At 47.3% G+C, this 15,016-nt stretch overlaps 1 pseudogene; it reads right to left on the reverse strand.

Annotated features, from left to right (window-relative positions):
- Positions 1 to 5,738: 5,738 nt before the first annotated feature.
- The window catches only part of LOC135881479 (sodium- and chloride-dependent betaine transporter-like), a 57,559-nt pseudogene continuing 48,281 nt past the window's right edge, over positions 5,739 to 15,016 (reverse strand).

Raw genomic sequence — 15,016 nt, forward strand, 5'->3', positions numbered from 1 at the left:
GTAGGAAACCAGTAACAGGAATTAGTAAAAGGTCACACCTCCTTCCAGTGCCCAGGACAATGAACTGCAGTTTTCTTCATAGGCTGAGGAGAGAAGTCTCATCTATAGGTTGTGTCCTATGGCCAGTGAAGAGTGGCTAATAAAAACTAACTTAAAACTCAACCAACCAGGCATTTCATCAACTAGAGATTAACCTTAACCCCTCGGATTGTCACTCAGGGGTTTCACCAACTATGGATATTGAGCCCAGGCCTTCTGGCTCTATCCTGGTGCCTGATTAGCTAGGGACTGAACTCAGCTCTCCACCGATCTCCATCCAGTTCTATCAGCAGGGTATCCAGCTGGGTTACTGAACAGGAGCACCACTAGCTGGAGATTTGCACGGACAAGAACAGTTTGACGAAACACCTTTATTGTTAAGAGTATTGTTCAGTACAAAGTCTTCCAAAATATACACAAGTCTATGAAAAACAAGTACAAATATTGTACATGGGGGCATATTCTGTGCATACAAGTGCCGTAAACCAACTTTTAAGGAGAGAATTTACTGCTAACAAACACCCCTCCCCCCAAACTCTGAAATTAGGGTCCTTTCCCCAGCACTTCTGGAGTAACTGGATGGAAATGAGGAGTAGCCAGCCTCCTGACAGGTGGATGCCTACCAAACAGCCTGCTCTGTCACTGGGTTCCTCACTTCCCATGGTCCCCTCTGACAGCAGAGCATGGCATTTGTGCTTATGGACCCAGAACTCCCTACATTCAGCAGAGGACATGTCAAATGTATAGCAATGCCCACTTCTCCCTCTGCTGCCCCTGCCAATGGATTCTTGCCTTCTGCTGCAGAATACCCTGTTAGCTGGGTCCTTAGACTTACAGGCTCCATCTTTACAGTAGGAAGAAAGGGGTGTTAACTCAAGTTAGCTAACAGGTGATAACTAACACACGGTAATAGCCTAGTGAACGCAAGCCAGTTTGCAGTTTTCACACAAGTCAGCAGGTCTAGGTAAAGACTATGGGGGAGGTTAGTTTTTAACTTAACCTGCTAGCTCATGGGAATACCACAGACTTCTTTGTCCACACTAGGATTTTACCTTGACTTAGTTCACTCAAATTTAGAACACATCTTTTTCTCGTGGTGAAGACAAGATCCCAGATGTAACCTCATAACAGATCTCCCATGAACAGATGAGTGTGCGAGGATGCTGGCTGAGGGAAGTTTTTCCAATCCTATAAAAGCCCATCTCCTTTTCTGATTCAGTACCCACCTCTACTAATGCAGGGGGTGGTGCAGGGGAAATGGGGTGTTAACTCCTTCCAGCACTGCCACAAAGTAGATCTGCCCTTCTTCTTTTTCTGGTTCAGTGTGTGCTTCAGTTCAATAGGCTGCTATTATGTCACACAGTCTATATACCAATATACGTGCCATGGAGCTGAGGTAATGCGGCTGATGGGCCCTTAACTTCAGCTTTTCCGGTGATTTTAACTGTGCAGCCTTGATATACATCGATGTTTATAGCTGTTCCATTTGAATTTAGTCTCCATAGGAGACTGTCATGTGAAACTGTATCTAATGCCTTATTCAAGTTGAAATACCTCCAGTCTCCTCAGGGCCGTCCTGAGGCATACACAGCATCCATGGCTGCGTAGGGCACCCGAAAATTTGGGGCACCACCGGGACAGCAGGTAAGAGCGGGTCGGCTCCCTCACACCTAGTGCACACTGAAGTCTCCTTAGGCAGGGGCCCTATTCACAGAGCCGAATGAGCCGGCACGGCACATACTGTGTGAGGGGGAGGGTACGGGGCGGGGAACTGTGACTCTCCACCACCATGAGGCAGGCCGGGCCGCTCAGTATCCTTTGCTGCCTTGTCCCTCCCCCCCAGGCTGTGAGCCTAGGCTGCTGCAGCATCTGCTGCGTATGAAGCTCGGTGTGTGTCAGCAGTGGGGAGGGGGTGCGGTTCTAGGGGTCCGTGGGCCGGGGTGGTGGCTGTGCCCCAAGTCAGGCATAGGGGCACCAGTTTAATAATACTGCGTAGGGCCCCATAAATTCTAAGGACAGCCCTGTCCCTGCATTCCCTTTGGGCATTATCCTGTCAAAGAAAGAGATTAAGATACTTTGGCATTACTTTTTTCTGATTAACTCATCTTGGCTATTCGTTGCCTTACTATTTATCATGTATTTGCCAGGAGACGCTCAGGTTTTGAGCCTGATCGTACTTTGTGCAGTCATTTACACCAGGGCAAAGTGGTGTAAAAAGCTGCCATTCTGATGTGGTATCACTTGCCCTGGTGTAAATGACGCCACAAAGTGCAGTGTAGCAGGGAAACAGGCCTATCGACATCTCTATTAATTCTTCTAGCAAGCTGCAGGCAATGCAGTTAAGCTTTCTCGTGTGTAAGTCCTGGAGCCCCTTTTGACCCCTATATGCTATGTTTACTCTCGACCAGTATTGTGGGACCTCCCCTGCACTCCAGGCTCTCCCCAAAAGAATCGCCAGCTCTCTGCTAGCCTCATGCTCTTTAGGATGAATTTCACTGGCCCATATTGATTTGAATTAGCGCAAGTTACCCAGATATCCTTCAGCCTGTTCCATCCTGAGTCTGTCTTGTGGTCTCTCCCTTTCCTCATTAACTATGATTATGTTAAGTATCCTGTTACTCACCCTTTGAGTGACAGCTGAAGCCAAATAGCTACTCAGCACTGCAGCCTCCTTGGTATGTGATTGGCTCTCTCTCTCCCTGGTATGTAGGTGACCTACCTGTGCACTTTCCTTTGTCAGCCTCCTGCTTTTTATGTACTTATAAACCATTTAACTTGTTCCTTTTGCTCACACCCCCTCATTTTGTGCCTTTGCCTTCTTAACTTTACTTCTGAACCTCTCTACTCTTTGCAATTTCCTTTCCCCATTATTTTATATCTACTGTTCCTTTTTTCAGTGTCAGGGCTCTAAAGCGCCTCTGGTGAAGTCACATTGCTCTTTCCCAGGTGCAGAAGGAGAGAGCTGACCCAGCGGCATCAAAAGAACTGTCGTCCCAAGTCTGTATAGTTAACTACCTGATAAACTTGGGGAGGGAGAAGGATGTCCCAGAGTCACTGACTAGGATGGCTCTGCCTCAGGTGTGCAGAGGAGAAATGAAGAGTGCATTGTGAAGAGAAGCCACCTCAGGAACAAGAGGGGGAATCACACCAGAATCATAGGGGTGCGCATGGGGTGTGCCCAGGTACACCCTAATCATGCCTGAGCTCCATCTAGGAAGGCTGCTAAGGCTGCTCCTCCTCCTTCCCCCGCTGGAGGCTTGGAGGGGGGAGGAGGAAGAGGAGGAGGCTGCTTAGCACCCCCTGGGGAGATCAGCTGTTGGCAACTGCCAATCAGCTATTTAGCATGCTGCAGCAGCTCTCATCAGCTCTTTGGCTGGCTGCAGCCCATCAGTTGTTTGGTGTGAAGTCCCCGCCTATCAGCTGTTTCCCCTGCCACTGCTGAAGCTCCTAGACTGCAGGCAGAGGTGAGTGAGTCTTTCTGATTTTCAGGGTAGAGGGAGCTGGGTTAGGCGGGACCAGCAGCCCAGGCACGGCAGCTTCTGGGCTAGCTGCAGAAGGGTGGGCAGCCTCTTGGTAGGGGGCTGGGGGGAGATGGGTGGGCAGCTTCTCAGCTGGCTCCAGGGGGCTGCTGGGGGGAGTATGGGCTGGTGGCTTTCTCAAGGACTGAGCTAGTCAGTCTCAGCCTACCCTGGTGTTTCCCCCCAGGACCTGTGCTACCCCTTCAGCCAGGAGAAACCAGCTGCAGACCCCCTTAGTGCTGGGCAGGGGGACAAACCAAAGGACATGGCTCCTTTAAGAAAAGTTCTCCCTTGTGTTTGATGAGTGAAATTGGGCTGGGTCCCGCAGCTCACCCCGCTCCCCCTTCTTTACCCATCCAGAGGGGCTTCACTGCAGCCTCATGCCTGGGAAAGTAATGCTTGCCCAGCTCAAAGCTGTCTCCCCCTCCCCCATGCCCAGATCAAGCCTGCCTGAGGGGCTTTTCCACCAAGAGAGGAAGTTTATCCCCTCCCCTGCCTATAACCGTCCCCTCCTCCCACAAAAGTCGTAGAGTGTGTGAAGGAGTCAAAGTGGGAGTGGGCTGCAGCCCTGGGATTGGGAAGAGCTGGAGCAACACAGCAGCCACACAGCAGGATGAATGAATGGGCCATTTCTATGCTGGGCTGTTGAATTACATTTCTCCCTATGTCAGGGCATGTAGTTTCTAGGCTGGCCGCAGGGGGTGGGGTTCGGGGGAGACAGAGCTGCTTTGAGTGTGTTGGTGGGAGCAGGTGCTAAACAGAGCCACCAGGAAGTGGGGAGCAGAGAGAGATGGGAAAAGGGACACAGGTGGAGAGCAAGAACTGGGAAACATCAGGAAGGGGAGATACCAATGATAGACACACTTTCAATAACTAGAATGAAAGTGTATAAATATGTTGAAAATAGCCTCCCCTCCAAACTGGCAGAGTGCCCCTCCAGCACCCACACCTCGCCCTTAAGGCAGGAGGGGGCAGAAAGGAGTGAGCAGCTGTTGGGAGGCATTTAGGGGAGGGAGTTGGCAAGAAGGTGGCGTTCAGGGGGGTCTAGGAGGATGGGGCAGGAAGAGGTGGAGTGGGGGCGGAGCCTTGGATAAGGGGGTGGAGCCAGGATGGGGCACCCACTGGCAAAACCAAAAGTCAGCACCTCTGAGTCGGGGTGACAGGGTCCCGCCCGCCCGTGCAGGGTGTATTTGCTGCCTGTACAAACTTCCCCAGCAGCTGCACAAAGTTGTTGTAATTGTGTCACACAGTGAACCCCACGCTGCTACCGTGACCCCCATTGCTCCCCTGCCTGGGCCCGCCCAGCCAATCGCTGCCTCCCCAGCACTACACATGACCTTTGACTTACGTCAGTCATAGCGCTCTCCCACCGCTGTGCTCCAGCTTGGTTGACGCTCTCTGCGCCTGTCCCATAAGTGCCATCACGTCTTTGGTCAAGGGGATGTTCGGGGGTGGGATTTGGTGGGGATTCTGTTCTGAGCGGGGGCGTGGTAAGGGGGCCGGGCTGGGCCAGGGGGTTGGATATGGGCCAGAGGGTCTCGGGGGCAGTCAGGGGACAGAGAATGAGGGTGTTGGATAGGATGTGGAAGTCCCAGGGGGCCTGTCAGGGGGCGGGGTGTGTGGCTAGGGGTCGGGGCAGTCAGGGGACAGGGGGGTTGGATAGTTGGTAGGGCCCTGGGGGGTGATTAGGGGGCAGGGGGGTCTCTGGAGGGGGTGGTCAGGGGACAAGGAGCAGGGGGGGTTGGATGGATCGGGAGTTCTGGGGATCCTGTCAGGGGGCAGGGAGCGGTTGGATTGGCGTGGGAGTCCCAGGGGTCTGTCTGGGCGTGGGGGTGTGGCTAAGGGTCGGGGCAGTCAGGGGACAGGTAGGGGGTAGGGTCCTAGGGAGGCAGTTACAGTGCGGGGGTCTCAGGAGGGGGCAGTCAGGAGAAAAGGAGCACGGAAGCTTAGATAGGGGGTGGAGTCCTGGGGGGCAGTTAGGGGCAGGATCCCAAGGGGGGGGCAGTCAGGGGACAAGGAGCGGGGGGGGTTGAGTTCTGAGGGGGGCAGTCAGGGGGCAGGAAGTGGGAGGGAGTGGATCGGGGTGGGGCTTGGGCGAGGCTCCCTGCGTGCACACCCTAATGAAATGTGCTGTGCACGCCTGTGACCAGAATGCAAAGGCAAAATCGTTTCCCATATGCTTTACAAGTGAGTTTCCTTCTCTGTGGTTATGAGCACTTCCTTGGCTGATGGGGATGAAATCCTGTATTCTGCTTTGGGGCTCTCCAATGGTTCAGACACGCTAGCCCGGTGCTTCTTTGGCTGAGGCAAGTCCTCCGCTGGGGAAGTGAGTTGCATTAGCCTCTGCAGAGAGACAGGCAGACAGAGGGAATCTCTGTTAATTAAACTGATAAACTGACACCCAATAGCAATCCACAGTAATTGCTGTGGGCAAAGGCATTTCAGAGAGCTAACGCTCCACTTTCCATTCCTTTCCGCCGTCTTCTCTCTCATACACACATACACACATACACACATACACACATACACACATACACACATACACACATACACACATACACACATACACACATACACACATACACACATACACACATACACACATACACACATACACACATACACACATACACACATACACACATACACACATACACACATACACACACACACTCTCTCTCTCTTTACTTTTCTGATCTTTAGCCAGTTCTCATCCATGATTATTCAACCTCCAGGCTTACAATGTTGCTATTTGTTTACATTTTGGGACACATGTATCACAAGGCGCACTAGAGATGTATTTATGGGAGGAGGGACGGTTTTCTGTTTAAGGCACAGGAGTGGGAATCAGTACACCAGGGTTCTATTCCTGGTTCTGCCTCACATCTCCAGTGGCCTCAGACAAGCCCCTTGCGACTTCATTTTTCTGTGGTGCTGAGTAGTCACAACTTCCGCTGACTTCAATGGGAGTTGTGGCTCCTCTGAACTCATCCGATTCGAAGGGCTGATAATAAAGAATTGCTGCTCAGTCCCAGATCCAGTTCACGTCAATAGAAAAATCAGCATCTTCAGCTCTTTGTACCCGTGTCATCAACTGTAATACAGGGTTACTAACACTGCCATCCTTACAGGGGTCCTGGGAGGCTTTCATTAGAGGCTGTGCCATGCTTTGTGATCATTGGATGGAAAACACTAGGTAATATTATCCCACTGCACACACCTACCCACAGAGCAGTGCCATAGAGAGAGATGCTTTTAGCTATAGATCTCCCCCCCTCCATGTTTCTAGCATTCGTCTCACACCCTATACCCTTCTGAGACCCTGCACTCCCTGGGACTACCACAATGAAGTGTTTCTCGGTGGTTTTCAGATTCATTGAGCATCAAAACATTTCTCTAACAGACATTGATATTCATAGCTACATGTGTCTTTCTACTCAGACTGTCTGGCTCAGCACACACCACTCATCTGATCACATGCTTACAGACCGCATCACAAACAGGGCTGAGCAATTAACTCATTTCTATAACTAATTTTGACAATCTCTCTCTCTGTTTGTGAATTGCCTGCCAACAGATTGTTGTTGTTTTCTAATTTATTCAAAAATATTTATCCAGTAATTTCTGGCATAGTTCTTAGCCTGTAGCTTGTTTGGAATTTGAGCTGTTTTTAGCTGGTCACATAAGGTAACAATGTTTGTTTCCTGATTGGCCCAGTGGAACTCTGGGAGTCAGCTTGCTGGTGTGAATGTCACAATTACCAATTAGAAATGTGCTTTCCATGAATATACTGCAATAGTCACTTGATATACAGTATGCTGGTCCTTGGAGCTTTGCTGCCAGTACATGCATTTCTTAAAATATTCATAGGCAGTGAAAGAAAGAGGAACACAAGCACCGTCAGGGAGACTCCGTTTCAAAATCAGAACAATTATTCATTGAGGATTTTTCTTTTTGGGGGGGCGGGAAGGAGGTGGACAGATCCCTTCCTGCATTTCTAATCCATGTCCTTGGAAGCTTCTTTATAAAGAGGCAGTTAAAAAGTCCATGGAAGTTATATCTGACATAATACAAAGTGAGAGGTAAACAAAAAATATCTCTTATCTGTAACTTGACTAAATCAGTCACTTGAGCACACTTATAAATTAGCACTAACGCATCATAATAAAATATTTGGCACCTACAGGAACTTTTTGGCTGTAGATCTCCAAATGCTTATTAAAGGTGGAGAAGTATCATTCCCATTTTACAGCTGGGAAAGTTAAGTCACAAAGGCCCCCATCTACCTTTAATATCAGACAGTTTAACATCTTTCAGCTGTGTAAGCTGGTTGTGTTGTAGACTAGGTAACTGAAGTCTTGTCTACACACAAGTTTTACCACTTTAATTATATCGGTCTCGTTAATGCAATAACCACCCCTCCAGTGTGAGGACAGCTATAGTTTCCCCAGGGACTGCACCTTGATGTGGTGCATATGCTTCTGTGCTCCAGGTACCCTGAGAGCTATGTTGGCAGGTGTAGAACTCGTGGTAGGGTCACCCAAGACAGAAAGGTCAAAGGGTAGGAGCCAAATTAAAGGCAGTCCACGGGTCTTACAAAAACGCTCTGTTACAGAAACAGCCCGGAGACCAGATGAATCTGTCACAGATTTGCAAATACAAATAACAACTGTGGAGAACCATGATGTGCTGGATGTAAAACAAGGTAGCTGGATTTGCTGGTTGATCAGTACTGACATTCTGATGCTGGAGAATCAAATCCACAAGGAAATGGGGTATCTTCACAGCTAAAAGTAAGTCAAGAATTGGGAGTTGGAATGTTAGATCCCCTGCCCAGCTGACCCCCCTTTTCCCACGGTTGGCTGGAGTTGGGTAAGAAGCAGATGTGGCTACAGGTTTTTTGGCTGCATAGAGTCTGTTCGAGCACCGTGACCTTGGACTGGAGGCAGCGTCTTATCTTTAGGCTGAGCTGAGGCATTGAGTTAACCCGTTCTCTTCTCCCTTCCTCCCCCTTCGTTCTCTCGCAACCTGCAAAGGAATCTTCCCCTCCACACTCACACCTTTAACCCTTTAACCCTTCCCAAAATGCCTTGCAATGCTTGCAACAGCATTAGCAACATACAATGCTGATCTGCCTCCGCAGGGGACCCCTTCAGGGACGGGACCACTGGGTTGTGACAAGAGCACAGGTAGACTGACACAAATTATCAGAGAAATGATAATCTTTGTCCTAAGTATACTTGGACTGACTGAGAAAAGGTGGACTGGACCCATCTAATTATCATTGGAAGGCATGGTTGAAGAGAAGATGATAAGCATTGGGAAGGTTAAGTTTAGCAAGGAAGCTACTACAACACTGAAGGAATGGGTTCCTGCACATTCAAGAATACTGACCGCTCGCTTTATGACAAACCAAGCAAAAGTCACACTTGTTCAGTGTTATGCACCTAACAATGATTGCAATGAACAAGGCAAAGATTGTTTCTATGAAAGGTTGCAGAGCGTCCTTGGCAAGATCAATAAATATGATATTATCTCTATGGGAGATCTAAATACACAGGTTGGTGATGATAATACTGGATCTGAGCACATTATGGGCAGAAATGGCATATTAGAACAAACTGACAATGGAAAATGTTTTTATAATTCTGTGTCCTATGCAATCTATGCATTTTCACACAAGGAAAGACAAACTGACGTGGAGGTAAAATGATGGCTTCACCCAGAAACAGCTTGATCATGTTGCCTTTAGTAGGTGCTAGAGAAGATCACAGTTGAACACCAGGCTGTATAGGAGTGCTAGTATTAGAAGTGACCACCATCTTGTTATTGGGACAATCAAAATAAAACTTAAAAAATAACAACACTCAAGGTAGAAGGTATGTATGATACTAGAAAGTTAGTAGATCCAACAGTGAAGGCATATTTCAAGATGAAATTTAGCAATAGATTTGAAGAGTTAAAGACACAGATGGATGACAGAAAAACAATGGGAGTTTTTCAAAGAAGCAAGTCAGGATGCATCCAGGACTACCATGTGGGATGAGACTATCTAAGAAAGAAGAATGGCTCCAACCAAATACATGGAAGCTAGTTGAATAGAGGAAAGAATTAAAGAAGAGAAAGCAACAAGAATGAGACAGCAGTAAAAGAACTATTCTGCAACAAGAATATGCGGACAGAGACAAGGAAGTTAAAAGAGTAGCCAGAAGAGATCATAGAGAATGGATGAAAAATAAAGCAAGAGACACTGCGGAGGCACATAGGAGAGAGGATTCTAAACAGTTCTCTAGTAAAACAACTGACATCACAATGCTCTAATCTTTGTAGAATTGGGTAGAAAAGCTCAAGACTGTATGATTTCAACCATAAAGGATGGACAGAGTGCCTGTTGGATGGTACATTTCCAGGCTGTGCTAAACCAGCCAGAACCATTAACACATACTGAGAAACGTGAAGACATAGAGGTCTTATCTATATCACTACAAGTAATCACATCAGAGGAAGGAACTAAGGCTATAAACCAGCTGAAGAGTGTTAAAGCACCAGGCTAGGATAAAACAAATGCTGAAATGTTAAATGCTGGGGCGGAAGAGATGGTCAATTACATGTGCAGGCAGTTGAAGAGTGGTCTGAACAAGGGACACCCATCCAAAGATTGGAGAAGAGGTGTTATCTGCAAAATCCCTGAAAAGGTAGAACAGCTTATTTGTGATAAGTAGAGAAGGGTGATACTCCTAGCTGTACCTGGGAAAGTGTTTTGTATTATCATTTTGAATGGGATGAAAACTGCTATTGATAAAGTACTCAGGGAAGAACAGGCTGGATTTCAAACTGGTAGGTCATGTTCGGAACAGATTTTCACCTTGAGAAGATTCATTGAGAAAGTTGCATCACATGGGTCAGCAGACTGAGGACTCAGTGATTCATAGATGCCAAGGGCAGAAGGGACCATTGTGATCATCTAGTCTGACTTCCTTTATAACACAGGCCATAGAACTTATATTTTAGAAAAACATCCAATCTTGAATTAAAAATTGTGAGTGAAGGAGAATCCACCAGGACCTTTGTGATCAGACAGAGACTGCTACGGTGGTTTGGCCATACCATCAGGTTACCCGTAGCAGAAGCACAAGGTATGTCTTAAATTGGATTCTTCCTGGGGGGAAAAGAAGACATGGAGGACAATGAATGACTCATTGCAGGATGACTGAAAATGATGTTGCCATCATGGAGACTACATATTAATGAGTCAAACATCTTGCTCTGGACAGACAGCAGTGGGGAAAATGGGTTGCTTCATGCGCCACTAGGCTCAGGAGATTCCACAGCTAAAAGCTAAGAACAGTTCCACTAGTATAAAAGTGCTTATACCAGTCTAGCTTATTCTAGTGTGGGAAGGCGATTAAGGTATACCCACAAAAGGCACCTTTATACCAATATAACTGCATCCACATTAAGGATTGGGGAGGACTTAGCCAAGGAGATCCTCACTGAGATGTCCTCCTCTGAGCCCCATTCTGTGAGTTTTATCATAGGAGGCGATCCTGACCACTGTTTTGTGTATCGCCCATTGACCATGGACCCATAACTCTTTATACAGGTAAATCTTCCAATGAAGTCACTGGGAATTTTGCCTGAGGAAGGGCTTCAGGATTTGGGCTCCTATAAACTGGCAGCTACCAAATGAAAGTACCTTTGTCCCACAAAGCCTCACCACATCACCTTCAGCCTCAGCTTCAAATGACCCTGCTGCTTCCCCATTTTCTACAGCATCCAGTCCAAAACGTTCCTCTTTCTTTTTAAAACTCTCCATGGACTTGTTCCAGCCAAATGCACAATTCTGGTTTCTCTCTGCACTCCTTCCAAATCCCTCCATTCATCTACACTGGCCTCTTCCCTATCCTTTCATGGTCTCAAATGATATTGGCAAGAGAGCCTTCTCTTACACAGCTCCTTCCAGTCTCATCACATTACAACTCTCAGCTAGAGAATCAAAGGGCTGACAGGAAAAGGGATGCATTGGAAAGAACTGACAGATATGGTCACATGCCTATAGAGGAGAGGTAGTTAGGAGACATTTCTACTTGGTCACCACATTGATTCACTATATTCTTTTTGAAGCACTTCCAAACAGTTCGGGCCAGATTCTCCATTTCCCTGCATCTCGTGTCATCATTTTACACTAGTGCAAATTGCTCCCATTCTAACTTATGCCAACTTTACACAGATGTAACCAACGAACACGGTGCCAGGCCTCAGTGAACCAGGTCTATCACTTTAAAGAAATGTTACGCACTGAATTGTCTGAATGACATTCACGATCGTGAAAACTGCTGTACTGACAGTGCCACAGATCAAGGACAGCATGGGCAGCATAAGGACTACCTTGATCCCCACTGTCCCACTCGTGTGTCTCAAATGTGATCCACAGTGACCACCTCTGGGAGCAGGAGGGTACTTTATTCCCCACACCTCTATTCATCTGTGGCCTCTCTTCTAAGCCTCTTAACAAGAAGTTCAATTAGGGCCAGTTGCTGAGATGGTTTCGTACTAGTACAGTAGAACCTCAGCGTTACGGACATCGGAGTTATGAACTGACCGGTCAACCACACACCTCATTTGGAACTGGAAGTATGCAACCAGGCAGCAGCAGAGACAAAAAAACCAAAACCCAAATACAGTGCAGTTCTGTACTAAATGTAAACTACTAAAAAAAATAAAGGGAAAGCAACATTCTTCTTCTGCATAGTAAAGTTTCAAAGCTGTATTAATCAGAGAATATCAGGGTTGAAAGGGACCTCAGGAGGTCATCTAGTCCAACCCCCTGCTCAAAGCAGGACCAATTCCCAACTAAATCATCCCAGCCAGGGCTTTGTCAAGCCTGACCTTAAAAACCTCTAAGGAAGGAGATCCCACCACCTCCCTAGGTAACCCATTCCAGTGCTTCACCACCCTCCTAGTGAAAAAAGGTTTTTCCTAATATTCAACCTAAACCTCCCCCACTGCAACTTGAGACCATTACTCCTTGTTTTGTCATCGGGTACCACTGAGAACAGTCTAGATCCATCCTCTTTGGAACCCCCTTTCAGGTAGTTGAAAGCAGCTATCAAATCGCCCCTCATTCTTCTCTTCTGCAGACTAAACAATCCCAGTTCCCTCAGCCTCTCCTCATAAGTCATGTGCTCCAGCCCCCTAATCATTTTTGTTGCCCTCCGCTGGACTCTATCCAATTTTTCCACATCCTCCTTGTAGTGTGGGGCCCAAAACTGGACACAGTACTCTAGATGAGGCCTCACCAATGTCGAGTAGAGGGGAATGATCACGTCCCTTGATCTGCTGGCAATGCCCCTACTTATACAACCCAAAATGCCATTAGCCTTCTGGGCAACAAGGGCACACTGTTGACTCATATCCAGCTTCTCGTCCACTGTAACCCGTAGGTCCTTTTCTGCAAAACTGCTTCCTAGCCATTCAGTCCCTAGTCTGTAACAGTGAATGGGATTCTTCCGTCCTAAGTGCAGAACTCTGCACTTGTCCTTGTTGAACCTTATCGGGTTTCTTTTGGCCCAATCCTCTAATTTGTCTAGGTCCCTCTGTATCCTATCCCTATCCTCCAGCGTATTTACCACTCCTCCCAGTTTAGTGTCATCTGCAAACTTGCTGAGAGTGCAGTCCACACCATCCTCCAGATCATTAATGAAGATATTGAACAAAACCGGCCCCAGGACCAACCCTTGGGGCACTCTGCTTGAAACCGGCTGCCAACTAAACATGGAGCCGTCGATCACTACTTGTTGAGCCCGATGATCTAGCCAGCTTTCTATCCACCTTATAGTCCATTCATCCAGCCCATACTTCTTTAACTTGCTGGGAAGAATACTGTGGGAGACTGTATCAAAAGCTTTGCTAAAGTCAAGGAATTAAGTCAATGTTCAATTCTAATCTTTTGAAAGAACAACCATAATGTTTTGTTCAGAGTTACGAACGTTTCAGAATTACGAACAACCTCCATTCCCAAGGGTTCATAACTCTGAGGTTCTATTGTACTGGATGGAGACCATCTATTCCTTTCACACAAGCCAATGGGAAGCACTCACACAGTCTTCAGTAACTGATGACCTGGGCTGGATTTGAATCTGGGACCTAGAAGTTCTGGACCTTCTTTTACCTTCTTTAGTGAGCCCCTGGTTTTCAGCAGGATGAAAATGACGTAGCGTGGAATGCAGATTAGGGAAGAGAGAGCCATCAACCAGCCCAGAGCGTAGCCCCACGGAGGGTACACGTACCAGTTGTTGTATTTGAGGGGGGTGTACTTGATCAGTGAAAATAGGAAAGTCACCTGAGGAATGAAGAACATACAAGTCAGAATAGTAGGTGGGTACATGGTGAGTCAGAAACAGGTGGTGAGAGACGGTTCCTGACAAGGGATGTATAAGCAGTAGAAGATTTGTGATCTCCTTACCTAGTTACATCCTTGTTCGTAAGTGTTTGGGAGTTGGAAATAATGTCATGGGTATGTACACTGCTGTTACTTACCAGCCTTAGCTGAGTTTTGAAACTTTTTTTTTGGTTTTTGGAATTTTCCCTCCCCGCTGTGCTGTTTTCCATTCACCAACCCCTCCCCTCCCCTGAACCTTTGGGATGTGAGTCTTTGTGCTCTTCTACCTCCTATCAGCCACCTTTCCAGTCCCTACCCAAATCCTTACCTCGCCTTGCCCTCTCCAACATGGATCCTCTAAATCTCCAGGAAATTCCCTCTCTCTCCAATGTATGTGTAGGAGTAAGGTCCTTATTTGTAAGCTCTCTGTAGTCAGGGTGCAGAAACTCTGGAGCAGCCAATCAGGGGCTGCAGTTTGGGCACCTTCTCTGGTGACTCCTGGCTTAGTCATGCCTCTGACAGGACTGACTTTTGAGCTCTGAGAACAGCCCTGGGGCACCCAAGGCCCTCTCTGAAAATACTCGTTGAAAGATGATCTCTCAGCCAGCACCCAGCCCTATAGAGCACTCAAACCACTGAGCTCTCAGCAACTCATGCATGACCAAGCAGCAGCTCTGAAAACTCCCTGATTGTTTTCAACTCCCATTGGAGCCCTCAGGTGGCAGCTCCAAAAGCTATTGGTGCCTATCCAAGCTGTTGAAGATTTTGGCCATAGTGCCTGATCCCATTGAGGTCAATGGCAAACAAATGTCATGACGTTCATGGGAGCAGGATTAGGCCCATACCATCTGCTGAAATCAATGGAAACAGAACTGGGCACGAGACAAAAATAGTTAATATCTTCCCTTAATTATAAACTGTTTTCTTCAAACATAGTTGGTGGGTGCATTTTCAAGGTGATTTGACTTTATGGAAAGCAAGGTGCAGGAGCAAGATGTTTTTGAACTAGCGGGAGTCATAGAAATGTAGACAGAAGAGAACATTTCAGAACAAGGTAATTCTTTAATGGGCTGAAATT

The sequence above is a fragment of the Emys orbicularis genome, chromosome 1 (genome assembly GCF_028017835.1).
Source record: "Emys orbicularis isolate rEmyOrb1 chromosome 1, rEmyOrb1.hap1, whole genome shotgun sequence".
Classification (NCBI taxonomy): Eukaryota; Metazoa; Chordata; order Testudines; family Emydidae; genus Emys; species Emys orbicularis.